Here is a 15463-nt window from a genome sequence, read left to right on the forward strand (position 1 = left end):
TGTTTTTCCACAGATACTACTCCAGAGTATATGGAGGATTTGAATGACAGAAGAGCTTGGGTATGGGAAAAGACAAATTAGCTAACTTGTCAATCCTTCATAGCTTGCATGCACTAGACTCACGCACAACAAAGTATCTCCCATAGTGCTGAACACCTATTTTGTCTGTCTTCTTTCCTACGTATAGTTCTAGAGACAATTGCAAATTAGTGAGGTATAAACAGCTGAGGAGTATTTTACAGTATGAAACATTCAAATAACTTAAATACAGATCAGGCTGAACCATATAAAATTGGCATATAAAATTGTTCCTTTTCGGGTAGGTTAACCTGCATGATTCAAATACATACACATACATCTAAAGACATACGTGCATGAAGCATGATAGTAATTCTATATATTACTGTGTGGCTCTAAAATTGCTTTAAGACAGGGTGAAAATTAAGGAATAATGAAATTAAAGTATTTTGTAATATTTCCTGTGATCATTTTTTCCATACGCAATACTGTTATAATGTTTGAACATGGTATGTAAACTTATGACTTTGATATGATATGTAAAGTTGATGATTATTTCCAAATTGAAATATTGCTTTAAGCATTTTTTTTTAACAAATCCAATTGCTATTGTTTTAGGGGAATGAAGTTTCTCTAAAATGAAATTAATAAAAAGCTATCTGAAAACCACAGTAACTCACAAAGATGGCATTGCTGAGAATAGGCCACATATTATCTGCAAATCTTGATTATAACAACATAAGCACTTGTTTTGGTCAAATAAAAGCAAGAAACATAAATTTTATGGTATAAATATAAAATAATTTATAAATGTTATAGATCTTTATTTCACTACTCCTCCAAACATCACTAGCTTATTCAAAGAACAATCATATATGTGAAAAAATAATTGAATTCTGTCATCTTTGGCATTTTGCTAGATTTAATTCTATTAAAACTACAGCTTAAAAGATATTCTTGATTTGTTATTATGAAGATATATTTGCCACAGTAGGAGGATAGAATGGATTTTACTTAACAGTTTGTTAACTTGCTTTATTACTTTTAAATATCTGTATTTTCACTCCAGTTTCCTCAGATATTAGGAGCAGGCCTGTTTCCAACAATATCTTTATTTATTAATAACAATTAGTCGTTGGCACCCATATGTGCCAAGTAGATTGAAGAGAATAAATATTTAAAGATGACTAGACCATAGAAGAGGCTCCTGCAAAAGTCTTTAACTCAAAACCCAAGGAGGGTGGCAGGTATCATAAGTCAGTGAAGCAGAGGGAAGGAGTAACAGAGCGTGGTGGCCACAGGGAGGAACTGGACAGAGTTCATGTTCTGTCTAAAGGACACACCTGTGCTCAGGCTGCAGCCATTGTTGTCATCAGGAGACATGGGTCAGGGGCGCTGGGTGGCCCAGTCGGTTAAGCATTTGATTCTTGATTTGGGCTCAGGTCATGATCTCAGGGTCCTGGGAGAGAGCCCCAGTGCAAGGCTCTGCACTCAGTGTAGAGTCTGCTTGTCCCTCTCCCTCCCCCTTTGCTTCCCCCCCACTTGCAGGTGCTCTCTCTCAAATAAATAAATAAAATCTTATGGGTCAAAGATTGCCAGATCTTATGCTTTTTAAAAAAGTTAGGAATACGGAATTTTTACATAAAATCTCTCAATTAGAGATTAATTTATTTTTTTATTTTTTTATTTTTTTTAATTTTTTATTGTTATGTTAATCACCATAAATTACATCATTAGTTTTTGATATAGTGTTCCATGATTCATTGTTTGTGCATAACTAACTCAGTGCTCCATGCAGAACATGCCCTCTTTAATACCCATCACCAGGCTAACCCATCCTCCCATCCCCCTCCCCTCTAGAACCCTCAGTTTGTTTTTCAGAGTCCATCGTCTCTCATGGTTCATCTCCCTCTCTGATTCCGCCCCCCCTTCATTCTTCCCTTCCTGCTATCTTCTTTTCTTTTTTTCTTAACATATATTGCATTATTTATTTCAGAGGTACAGATCTGTGATTCAACAGTCTTGCACAATTCACACGCTCACCATAGCACATACCCCATCAGTGTCTATCACCAGTGTCTATCACCCAGCCACCCCATCCCTCCCACCCCACCCCCCCACTCCAGCAACCCTCAGTTTGTTTCCTGAGATTAAGAATTCCTCATATCAGTGAGGTCATATGATACATGTCTTTCTCTGTTTGACTTATTTCGCCCAGCATAACACCCTCCAGTTCTATCCACGTCGTTGCAAATGGCAAGATCTCATTCCTTTTGATGGCTGCATAATATTCCATTGTATACATATACCACATCTTCTTTATCCATTCATCTGTCGATGGACATCTTGGCTCTTTCCACAGTTTGGCTATTGTGGACATTGCTGCTATAAACATCGGGGTGCACGTACCCCTTTGGATCCCTACATTTGTATCTTTGGGGTAAATGCCCAGTAGTGCAATTGCTGGATCATATGGTAGCTCTATTTTTAACTTTTTGAGGAACCTCCACACTGTTTTCCAGAGTGGTTGCACCAGCTTGCATTCCCACCAAGAGTATAGGAGGGTTCCCCTTTCTCTGCATCCCCGCCAACATCTGTCCTTTCCTGACTTGTTACTCTTAGCCATTCTGACTGGTGTGAGGTGGTATCTCATTGAGGTTTTGATTTGGATTTCCCTGATGCCGAGCAATGTTGAGCACTTTTTCATGTGTCTGTTGGCCATTTGGATGTCTTCTTTGGAAAAATGTCTGTTCATGTCTTCTGCCCATTTCTTGATCGGATCATTTGTTCTTTGGGTGTTGAGTTTGATACGTTCTTTATAGATTTTGGATACTAGTCCTTTATCTGATATGTCATTTGCAAATATCTTCTCCCATTCTGTCGGTTGTCTTTTGGTTTTGTTGACTGTTTCTTTGGCTGTGCAAGACCTTTTTATCTTGATGAAGTCCCAATAGTTCATTTTTGCCCTTGCTTCCCTTGCCTTTGGCGATGTTTCTAGGAAGAAGTTGCTGTGGCTGAGGTCAAAGAGGTTGCTGCCTGTGTTCCCCTCTAGGATTTTGATGGACTCCTGTCTCACATTGAGGTCTTTCAACCATTTAGAGTCTGTTTTTGTGTATGGTGTAAGGAAATGGTCCAGTTTCATTCTTCTGCATGTGGCTGTCCAATTTTCCCAACACCATTTGTTGAAGACACTGTCTTTTTTCCATTGGACATTCTTTCCTGCTTTGTCGAAGATTAGTTGACCATAGAGTGGAGGGTCCATTTCTGGGCTCTCTATTCTGTTCCATTGATCTATGTGTCTGTTTTTGTGCCAGTCCCATACTGTCTTGATGATGACAGCTTTGTAATAGAGCTGGAAGTCCGGAATTGTGATGCCACCAGCTTTGCATTCCTTTTTCAACATTCCTCTGGCTATTCGGGGTCTTTTCTGGTTCCATACAAATTTTAGGATTATTTGTTCCCTTTCTTTGAAAAAAGTGGATGGTATTTTGATGGGGATTGCATTGAATGTGTAGATCGCTCTAGGTAGCATTGACATCTTCACAACATTTGTTCTTCCAATCCATGAGCATGGAACATTTTTCCATTTCTTTGTGTCTTCCTCAATTTCTTTCATGAGTATATTATAGTTTTCTGAGTACAGATCCTTTGCCTCTTTGGTTAGATTTATTCCTAGGTATCTTACAGTTTTGGGTGCAGTTGTAAATGGGATCGACTCCTTAATTTCTCTTTCTTCTGTCTTGTTGTTGGTGTAGAGGATGCCACTGATTTCTGTGCATTGATTTTATATCCTGCCACTTTACTGAATTGCTGTATGAGTTGTAGCAGTTTTGGGGTGGAGTCTTTTGGGTTTTCCACATAAAGTATCATATCATCTGCAAAGAGTAAGAGTTTGACTTCTTCTTTGCCGATTTGGATGCCTTTGATTTCTTTTTGTTGTCTGATTGCTGTGGCTAGGACTTCTAGTACTATGTTGAATAGCAGTGGTGATAGTGGACATCCCTGCCGTGTTCCTGACCTTAAGGGGAAAGTGCTCAGTTTTTCCCCATTGAGAATGATATACGCTGTAGGTTTTTCATAGATGGCTTTTATGATATTGAGGTATGTACCCTCTATCCCTATACTCTGAAGAGTTTTGATCAAGAAAGAATGCTGTACTTTGTCAAATGCTTTTTCTGCATCTATTGAGAGGATCATATGAATCTTGTTCTTTCTTTTGTTAATGTATTGTGTGAAGTTGATTGATTTGCAGATGTTGAACCAACCTTGCGGCCCACTTGGCGTGGTGAATAATCCTTTTAATGTACTGTTGGACCCTACTGACTAGTATTTTGGTGAGAATTTTTGCATCCATGTTCATCAAGGATATTGGTCTGTAATTCTCCTTTTTGATGGGGTCTTGGTCTGGTTTTGGGACCAAGGTAATGGTGGCCTCATAAAACGAGTTTGGAAGTTTTCCTTCCATTTCTATTTTTTGGAACAGTTTCAGAAGAATAGGTATTAATTCTTCTTGAAATGTTTGGTAGAATTCCCCTGGGAAGCCATCTGGCCCTGGGCTTTTGTTTGTTGGGAGATTTTTGATGACTGCTTCAATTTCCTTAGTGGTTATAGGTCTGTTCAGGTTTTCTATTCCTTCCTGGTTCAGTTTTGGTAGTTGATACATCTCTAGGAATGCATCCATTTCTTCCAGGTTATCTAATTTGCTGGCATACAGTTGCTCATGATATGTTCTTATAATTGTTTGTATTTCTTTGGTGTTGGTTGTGATCTCTCCTCTTTCATTCATGATTTTGTTGATTTGGGTCCTTTCTCTTTTCTTGTTGATAAGTCTGGCCAGGGGTTTATCAATCTTGTTAATTCTTTCAAAGAACCAGCTCCTAGTTTCGCTGATCTGTTCCACTGTTCTTTTGGTTTCTATTTCATTGATTCCTCTCAGATCTTTATTATTTTTCTTCTCCTGCTGGGTTTAGGCTTTATTTGCTGTTGTTTCTCCAGCTCCTTTAGGTGTAGGGCTACGTTGTGTACTTGAGACCTTTCTTGTTTCTTGAGAAAGGCTTGTATTGCTATATACGTTCCTCTTAGGACTGCCTTTGCTGCATCCCAAAGATTTTGAACAGTTGTGTTTTCATTTTCATTGGTTTCCATGAATTTTTTAAATTCTTCTTTAATTTCCTGGTTGACCCATTCATTCTTTAGTAGGATGCCCTTTAGCCTCCATGTATTTGAGTTCTTTCCAACTTTCCTTTTGTGATTGAGTTCTAGGTTCAAAGCATTGTGGTCTGAAAATATGCAGGGAATGATCCCAATCTTTTGGTACCGGTTGAGACCTGATTTATGACCTAGGATGTGATCTATTCTGGAGAATGTTCCATGGGCACTAGAGAAGAATGTGTATTCCGTTGCTTTGGGATGGAATGTCTGAATATATCTGTGAAGTCCATTTGGTCCAGTGTGTCATTTAAAGTCTTTATTTCCTTGTTGATCTTTTGCTTAGATGATCTGTCCATTTCAGTGAGGAGGATGTTAAAGTCCCCCACTATTATTGTAGTGTTGTCAATGTGTTTCTTTGCTTTTGTTATTAATTGGCTTATATAATTGGCTGCTCCCATGTTAGGGGCATAGATATTTACAATTGTTTGAGCTTCTTGTTGGATAGACCCTTTAAGTAGGATATAGTGTCCTTCCTCATCTCTTTTTACAGTCTTTGGTTTAAAATCTAATTTGTCTCACTTTGGGATTGCCACCCCAGCTTTCTTTTCGTGTCCATTAGCATGGTAAATGGTTTTCCACCCCCTCACTTTCAGTCTGGGGGTGTCTTTGGGTCTAAAATGAGTCTCTTGCAGACAGCATATTGATGGGTCTTGTTTTTTATCCAATCTGATAGCCTGTGTCTTTTGATTGGAGCATTTAGCCCATTTACATTCAGGGTAACTATTGAAAGATAGGAATTTAGTGCCATTGTATTGTGTGTAAGGTGACCGTTACTGTATATTGTCTGCGTTCCTTTCCGGTCTATGTTGCTTTTAGGCTCTCTTTTTGCTTAGAGGACCCCTTTCAGTATTTCTTGTAGGGCTGGTTTCGTGTTTGCAAATTCCTTTAGTTTTTGTTTGTCCGGGAAGCTTTTTATCTCCCCTTCTATTTTCAATGACCGCTTAGCTGGATATAGTCTTCTTGGCTGCATATTTTTCTCATTTAGTGCTCTGAATAGATCATGCCAGTCCTTTCTGGCCTGCCAGGTCTCTGTGGATAGGTCTGTTGCCAGTCTAATGTTTCTACCATTGTAGGTTACAGATCTCTTGTCTCGAGCTGCTTTCAGGATTTTCTCTTTGTCTCTGAGACTCGTAAGTTTTACTATTAGATGTCGGGGTGTTGAGTTATTTTTATTGATTTTGAGAGGGGTTCTCTGTGCTTCCTGGATTTTGATGCCTGTTTCCTTCCCCAAATTAGGGAAGTTCTCTGATATAATTTGTTACAATATACCTCTGCCCCTCTCTCTCTTTCTTCTTCTTCTGGGATCCAATTATTCTAATGTTGTTTTGTCTTATGGTATCAGTTATCTCTCGAATTCTGCCCTTGTGATCCAGTAGTTGTTTATCTCTCTTTTCCTCAGCTTCTTTATTTTCCGTCATTTGGTCTTGTATGTCACTGATTCTCTCTTCTGCCTCATTTATCGTAGCAGATAGCACCCCCATTTTTGATTGCACCTCATTAATAGCCGTTTTGATTTCACCTTGGTTAGATTTTAGTTCTTTTATTTCTCCAGAAAGGTTTCTCTAATAACTTCCATGCTTTTTTCAAGCCCAGCTAGTATCTTTAAAGTGATGATTCTGAACTCTAGATCCGACATCGTACTAATGTCCGTATTGAGTAGGTCCCTGGCAGTTGGTACTACTTCTTGTTCTTTTTGTTGAGGTGATTTTTTCCATCTTGTCATTTTGTCCAGAGGAGAATAGATGAATGAGAGAACAAAATGCTAACAGGGTAACAACGTCCCCAGAAAATATACTCTCAAATCAGAAAAACCCTGAAGCTGGGGGAAAAGAAAGGGAAAGAAAGAAAAAAGAAAAAGAGAAAGAGAAAAAGAAACAAAAACAGAACAAAACAAAAAAAAACAGAATATGATCAAATATGATCTGGCTGGTGCATAGATCAGTGCCACACACTAGATTTTGGGTGTATTTTGGTCTGTTAGAAGAAAGTGCCTCCCAAAATTTTAAAGAAAGAAAAACTTATATATGTACAAAAATAAGGGTTGATATGATGAAGGGATGGAATATGACTGTAAAGATGAAAATTATAAAAAATTTTATAAAAGGAATTGATAAGAAGTTGTTTGAAAAAAGAAAGAAGAGGATTTAAAAAAAGAAAAGAAAAGGGAGAGAATGTGATCAGGCAGGAGAGTAGAACAAAACCATACACTAAAGATTTAGGGTATATTTTGATCTGTTAGAAGAAACTATCTCAAAATATTAAAGAGAGAACAACTTATATATATATGCCAAAAATAAGGGTAACTACTATGAAGCGATAGCATATAACTCTAAAAATGAGGGGCCTGTTGCCATGGTTCCCAAATGTCTTTGCCGGAGGCGGAATTGCCCCGTCCTTGCCCGGTCTGGGCTAAGTAATCTGCTCGGGTTTTTTCTCGGGAGCTTTTGTTCCCTGCAAGCTTTCCGTACAGCTTTGGAGGCCAAGAGTGAAAATGGCGGCCTCCCAATCTCCACCCCGGAGGAGCGGAGAAGTCGAGGTCTCACTCCTTAGTAAGCCCCCAGAGAAAAGCAGTCAGTCACTCCCGTCTCCCTGGTCTCCGGCCGCACTCCGTGCTCACCCGGCCTGTGACCGAGCAATTCTATCTCTGGCACCCGACTCGGTGTGGAGTCTCCAAACCCAGCAGATCCCTGTGGTGCGCTCCCGCGCTGCTCCTCCCGGGGGAGGAAGGAGAGTCTCCCCGGATCTGCCGCTTGTTGGGTCCCTGCTGGAGGAGCAGTGGCCCGACTGTGCCGCGGATCACGGTTTATGGCAACCCTGAGCTGAGAATCCGTGCCTCGGCTCTGTCTCTGCAGCTGGCTTCCCCGCTCTGATACCTGGGAACTCTGCCGCACTCAGGCACCCCCAGTCTTTCTGTGACCCCGAGGGTCCTAAGACCACACTGTCCCACGAGGGTTCCACCCCCCGCTTAGCCACTAGAGCGACGTCCCTCAGCGGAGCCGACTTCTAAAAGTTCCGATTTTGTGCTCTGTGGCTCTATCACTTGCCAGAAGCGGCCGACAGAGGCCCCCTCCCCCGCCATCTATCCTCCGGAATATCGCCTCGGATTCACTTCTCCACACATCCTACCCCAGAAAGTGGTGGCTTTTCTCTTCAGAGAGTTGTTGCTATTCTTTTCTTCGATCTCCTGTTGAGTTTGAGGTGTTCAGAATGGTTTGATCCCTATCCAGCTGAATTCCTGAGACCAGACGAAATCCAGGTCTCCTACTGCTCTGCCATCTTGTTCCACCCCCTAGAAATTAATTTTTTAAAACTATGTAGCTCATGGGATGCCTGGGCGGCTCAGTTGGTTAAGCCGCTGCCTTTGGCTCAGGTCATGATCTCAGGGTTCTGGGATCGAGCCCCACATCAGGCTCCCTGCTCAGTGGAAAGTTTGCTTCTCCCTCTCCCTCTGCTGCTCCCCCCCTGCTGGTGCTCTGTTGCTCGTACTCTCTCTCTCAAATAAATAAAATCTTAAAAAACAAAAACAAAACAAAACAAAACAAAAAAGCTATGTAGCTCAAACAAAATGCTTCTATGGGCTGTATTTAACCAATTCACTACTACTTCACAATTCTTACTTGAGATTGAGGTAACAGGGTCAAGACCCAACACTTGCCTTGTGCTCTTTGGCCATTTCTCATTTATCCTCCTCACTACTGAGTATCTCTTTTCTCCTCCTTCTGCTCCTCTTCCTTCTTCTTTTTCTTATTCTCTTCCCTCCTTTCCCTCCCCTGCCCTCTCTTCTTCCTCTCTCCAGTTGGCTTTCTTTTTCTGTTCCCATTGTGAAATAGAGCTGTCACACACACTGTCACTTCAATTACAACTGGAACCTAACTAGCCAAGGAAAGAAAAATCTTTCCGTACTACCTATGCATAAAGAGGGAGAGGAGTTTCTAGAAAATGTGGTTTAGGCACCAAAGTTATCCCTCACAGGATGATGGCAAATTGACTGATCCAAGATTAAACTGCCTTGAGAAGGCATATTTGAATTAAAAAAAAAAAAAAGGAATTTTTTGCCCCCAAAAGACCAAATATTTCCCAGTTTTCAAGGTTACTATTTTATACCAAAGTTAGTAAACCTATCAACCTCATACAATCTCACACAGGAATAATGAAAGCCAACTTAGAATGTTAATAATAATTATTATTCATATGTTATAATCTGATTATATTTATTGCATATATTCAGACATGATGCTCATTATCTGAGAAGATATATTCTCTATGTTTGTACCTGGCTGAGTTGAGTACATTTGGAGCTCTAGATTCTCTGTATTAATTCATTTACTCCAATACAAGGACAATGGGATAAAAAGCAACTGGGGCAAGAAGAAAAAGGTGCTAAAAGAATCATCACAAATAACCCAGCAAGAGAATTGGCAAACCAAATGCCATAGGTCTTACAGTATAACAAGATTGAACAAGATAGGAAAATTGAATTTTGCTTAATGGTCTAACAGCTGATCTTTCCAAATTTGTTTTCCCAATTGCTTCTCTGAAATCTTCATTTTCATTGTTTGTAGTAACTATATTTCTTTGCTGTAAGTGGCTATTTATAGATCAGACATTTAAAATGTCAAATAATATTTAAGACAGCAAACATCTAAACATAAAATATATAATTTGCAGAATAAGTTATCAGGAATTACAGTGGTATCTTGAAATACAGGCTCAAAATAACTGACTTTGCTTTAAGTAAAAAGTATATGGAATCAGAAAGCAGGAGTATCATTGTCTCCTCAATCTTCTCCAGTTAATCATTTTTCAGTCTCCCTCTTCCTCTTCAGTAAACCAAGAGATTCTCCCATATACAAATCTGCCTTGCTACAAGTTTATATAGATTTCTTATGCTTAGCTTTAACTATAGGTGGAGTATGGCCTCTCATCACTTTATAACACAAATCTGGTAGGCGAGTTCTAAGAATTATATAATCAGTGAATTTTAGAGTTATAAAGTCCTTAGACATCTAACCCCTGGGTTTTATAGATGAGGAGCCCAAGACCCAAAGATATAAATTAACCTACCCAGGGTCAAAAAGCTAACAACTGGCAGAGCCTGGACTTGAATACAGAACTCCTTAGCTTTAATACCTTCCCACTGTCTCACAGAGAATTTTCTAGAAAATGGGTAGACCCTGTGATGGCTAATTATATGTGTCAACTTCACTAGACCACAGGACACCCAGATATTTGGTCAAACATTATTCTGAGTGTGTTTTTGGATAAGATAAACATTTAAATTACTATACTTTAACATTAGATTGATCATTTTAATAGTAGAGTAAGAAGATTGTCCTCCATAATGTGGGTGCACCTCATCCAATCAGATGAAAACCTAATGAACAAGAAAACAGACCCTCCCCCAGGTAAGAGAGAATTTTCTAGCTGACTGCCTTCAGATTTCTTCTACAATACTGGCTCTGTCTGCCTGACAATCTTCAAACTTTCTGTAGGTATCCTACACCATTGGCATACCCTGCAGATTTTGAATTTACTGGCCTCCATGATCCTATGAGCCAATTCCCAAATCTCTGTACATAGTTTCCAAAAAAAAAAAAATCATTTTCATGCTTCTCTTATCTTTTTACTTTTTATTATTTCCCACATTATAAAGTTTCCAGCTGAACAGTAGGATTGTGTATCAGACTGAACCTTGTATGCCAACTCCAATTGGCTGACTGCCCCTGTTTTCTAAAGCAACAACTGCCTCAGGGACAACACCACTGCTGTCACTAGTTCAATAAGTTCTCCCCGATGGAAGTATGAGCTAAAGTCTCAGGACATGACCCCATGACCCTCATGCCAAATTACCCTGCCTTTCAGGACACGAATACCATACAGTGGCTTCCTAAACTGCCAAGTGGACTGATGGCATAATCCAAAAGTGTGGGAGTTAAGTCCCTGCAGTGTGAAACTTGACCAGTAGGAAATGGGGGACAGGAAGGAACCAGACAGATGCATCTGCTCTCCTTTTCCACTTCTACATCGAGGTGCATCTCCTCCTCACTGCCCTTCTGGAAAGTCCTTCCTGCTAAGCAAGCATGTCTTCTGAATGACCTTCAGTTTCTCTTTATGGTTCTTTGGGGCATGGTAATTACATGAAAATGTATCACATTATATCACATCTTTCCCTTTTCCTCACCCTCATCACCCCAGATACCTCTCAAATAAAGTTTCACACTTTAATTATTGCCTTAGGCTCTGCTTTTTAATGGATCAAGGAAAAGACACATTTTCTGAGTTCAGATTGATTATTGCTTAGTAACAGATTGCTGTTTGGGAAGTAAAGAATAGTTAAATTTGTCCAACAATTGGCTATTTGAAAAATTAAAATAGAAGTCGTATTATATATTTTTATAATATCCAGGTAATATCTTGCTAAAATGCTTAGGAAATGAAGGATACCATTTATATAAAAATTCCTGGCTTGCTTGCAGTTAAAATCTTTTCACTTTGAAACAAATGAAAACCTTTGTAGTTTAGAAGTGCAAGTTTATAAATTTATATAGAGAATACACTGCACATTGACATTCTGGTATCTAAAGATTTTTTTTTTTTAAGATTTTATTTCTTTACTTGACAGAGAGAAGGAGAGAAAGCATGAGCAGGCAGAGTGGCAGGCTGAGGGAGAGGGAGAAGCAGGCTCCCCATCGAGCAGAAAGCCTGATGTGGGGTTTGATCCCAGGACCCTGGGATCATGACCCAAGCCGAAGGCAGATGCTCAACCAACTGAGCCACCCAGGAGCCCCTAAAGATTTTTCAACCTTTTGAGCAATGTTCCCACTATCAATCATAATGATGTGCTATCAAACACAAAGATGGTATCTGAAGTTGGAGGGATGACCATCTTGGGACTGCTTGAGATTCCTTTACCAAATAAATCTGTGACCTGTTTTCTTCTCATAAAGTGACAAGTTAAGAGTTATAGTCTGATAAGTCTCAGCTAACAAAGGTTTTCCTATTATGGGATGAATGTTTGGGTGACCCCACTCCCCCCACCAACCCTTTTCATCTGTTGAAGTCCTAACCCCCAATGTGATAGTATTTAGAGATGGAGCCATTGGAGGTAAATAGGATTAGATGAGTTCATGAGGTTAGGGTCTTCATGATGGGATTAATACCACTATAAGAAGAGACTGAAGAGCTCACCCTCTGTCTCTCCACCATGTGAGGACACAGAAAACAGCTGTCTGCAAGCCAAGAAGAGGGCTGTCAGCAGGAAATGAATCAGCTGACACCTTGATGTTGGACTTCTGAGCCTCCAGAACTGTGAGAAATAAAGGTCTGTCGTTTAAGCCACCCAGCCTATGGTTTTTTGTTATAGCAGCCCGAATGGACAAATACACTGACGCTGATAACTTACCTAGATTCAACCTTGCCCCTTGTTTCTCTCTAAACCAGTCTGTGAAAACAGACTTAGTGGACAAGATGAAAGCAAGAAAGGCAAAAGATCAGTGGAAGGTTCAGACTAAGGTTGAAATTCAATAATTCTGTCTGAAATCTTCTCTAAACACAAACCATTAGAAAAATAAATTTTCTCTGAAAATCAGAATTGCTGATGTTGACCTTGGCCTCCCCAAATACCTCAAGACGTCAGAGCTGAATGCTCTGGACTGAATCCCACAGAAACAGGATTTAATAGCTTCATCCAAAGTCACAGTTGGGACATACTCTGGTCAGTGAAAGAAACAAAAATATCATCTGCAGCTCCTTAATTATATTTGCCCCAAGAGTTAATTTAAATTTGTTTAGTTTATTATGCAGAGGGAAAAAACGTTATCTAAAAACCCCGGCTTTTCACAAAGCCAAGGATCATAGAAGTCAAACCCCAGATTCTGCCACTTACATCACCAATAATAGAGATTCTATAATTAGAGATTAGCCAGCTGCAATCATTTCTGATGCTTCAGACAGCTGGATCAAGCTGATTTCATCTCAGTTGTGTCAAGCTAGAATGTCCCATTTTTTCCTTTTTAAAAGAAATCAGCGAAATAATGTGGCTCAGAAACACAGAGAATCTCTTTCCCCCACCCAAATCTCTAACAAAGTATTTTTTGTACCCATACATTTTTTTCTAGCATCCCACATCTCCCAGCTAAAACACTTCTATTGCCATGTAGCTGCTGGGTGAGATGCTTGGAAAATTTTTCATCTTGACTTCAAATTGATGGCATTAGGAATGGTTCCTATAACTAAATCCTATATTCAATCCTACCACAAAAACCACCATTTGGTTTATTTTCTCCAGCAGCAGATGGCTGAGAAATCTTAAGATTAGTAGTGATGGCAAGAGCAGTGACAATAACAACATTAATACTTTTCATTATTAATTGAAAAGTAAGCATTCCAGGCTGGATGCTCCTTTCTCCTAATTCTAACTCATTAGGAGTTCCCACCCAGCTGCACTTTGTGCCTCAAAATCCTTTCTTCCATTAACAACTGGAGCTGCTGATGTTATTTTGACCATTTTTCTCACCATTGTTCTGTTTTGTGCAATAGGAGGCTTGTCTTACATTTTAATGTAGATGACAAAGCTAAGAACGTAACAATAAAGCATCACTCGGTGTTATTTGCTTCTAAGATGGTATCAAAACACTAAAGAGCTTCCATAATTTAGCAATTTCCCTATCTCAGAGTTGTTACAATCAGGGTTAATAGGAATAGCCCACCCCACTTGAAGGGAATACAGAAATATTCACCGGAAATATATTCCTCCCTTCCTTATTACACTATCAATAAATTATTAAGCAGTTGACTACTACTGCCAATTAAATAAAGACCAAAGAAATATTTGTTGGTCACAGCACATGGATATCCCTGGAAAAAGAATAATCTAACTCAAATTATTTAAACTGTTGACAAATAAATGTGTAACCTTTGAGGACATAGTTTCCATTGGTTGAACTATTGTTTTTGAAGACTCTTTCACACAAGAGTAAGTGTTCTAATTACCTAGTCAATATGACTTTATGCTCCCTCTTCCACTAATAAAATATCTCACCTTTGCTGATTTGATTCATAAGATGCTGAATTGAATATTCTAGTTGGAGGTATGTTCCTCATTATATGGGCTAGTGCCTCCCAGAGTTTGTCAAGGTTAGGAGCTCCTTTATTAATTTTCTCCATAAATCCTGTATTTTGCAAGGCTTTGTTAATCCAACAAGATATTTTTATTAAATAACTAGTTTTCCCATTTGTATTAACCAAAGACATGTGAACTGTCACTCAAGGCAGGAGATGGGATCAGCTCTAGTCCTCTGACTTGCACTAAGAATGAGAGAGTTCTCCAACGAGTTGCTAGGTAGATAAAAACATATCCACCATAAATCCAACAAATTCCCTCATTTCCAACAAAATCTCATTTAACTTGCTCTGCTCTCACCTTACCCATTATTCCCTCTTTCTTCTCCAACCATACCTTCCCTGGACTTCTCATACGATGTCCTCCTAGCCAAGAAGTACCATCCCTTATTTGCATATACAAGACTTAAGTGTCACTCTTTTGATAATCTTCCAAGCTCCTTCCCCCGCGCAACAACCCACCAGTCAGAATTAACTGCTTCTTTGTCGTCGTTTGCTTAGTACATTGTTTGTACTGTGGACATGCGATTGTGCTTATATACCTATTTTCCACACCAGACTGTGGAAGTCTAAGATCAATTTCTATGCCTTCCTGACATTTTATTCCTAGGGTTTTGCAGAATACCTGACACATAGTAGGGTCCTCATAGTATTGTATTTAGTGAATAAATGAGTATGTGAATGAATGAGTAAATATATAACCGTACAATTCCACTGCTGTTGCCTACAAAGGTGAATTTTCCACAGGATTCTAATCTAATGCTGAAAGTGGGCAAGATCTAAAACATGAGCAAAGCATTGCAGCACTCAAACCTCTTTTCCTAAATGGAACTAAGTATTGGATTTTAGGCTTCTATAGCCAAGAGTGTACAGCTTTTCCTTCCACTAGTTACCTAGTTTTAAAAATTTTTTACCTCTTAGCCAAAAATGATAAAGCACTTAGCAGGTCACATTTTGCTTTTCATATCTATTATTCCATTTATTCTTCTTGCCAACCCTATAAAGTAGGTATTTTTATTGATTCTGCTTTCTAGGTGTAGAAACGTAGACTTTGCCCAAGGTCATAGAGTTAATAGATATAATATGGAATTTAATCGTACACCTGCATTTTCCA

Source organism: Phoca vitulina, unplaced genomic scaffold (assembly GCF_004348235.1).
Source record: "Phoca vitulina isolate PV1807 unplaced genomic scaffold, GSC_HSeal_1.0 scaffold29, whole genome shotgun sequence".
Classification (NCBI taxonomy): Eukaryota; Metazoa; Chordata; class Mammalia; order Carnivora; family Phocidae; genus Phoca; species Phoca vitulina.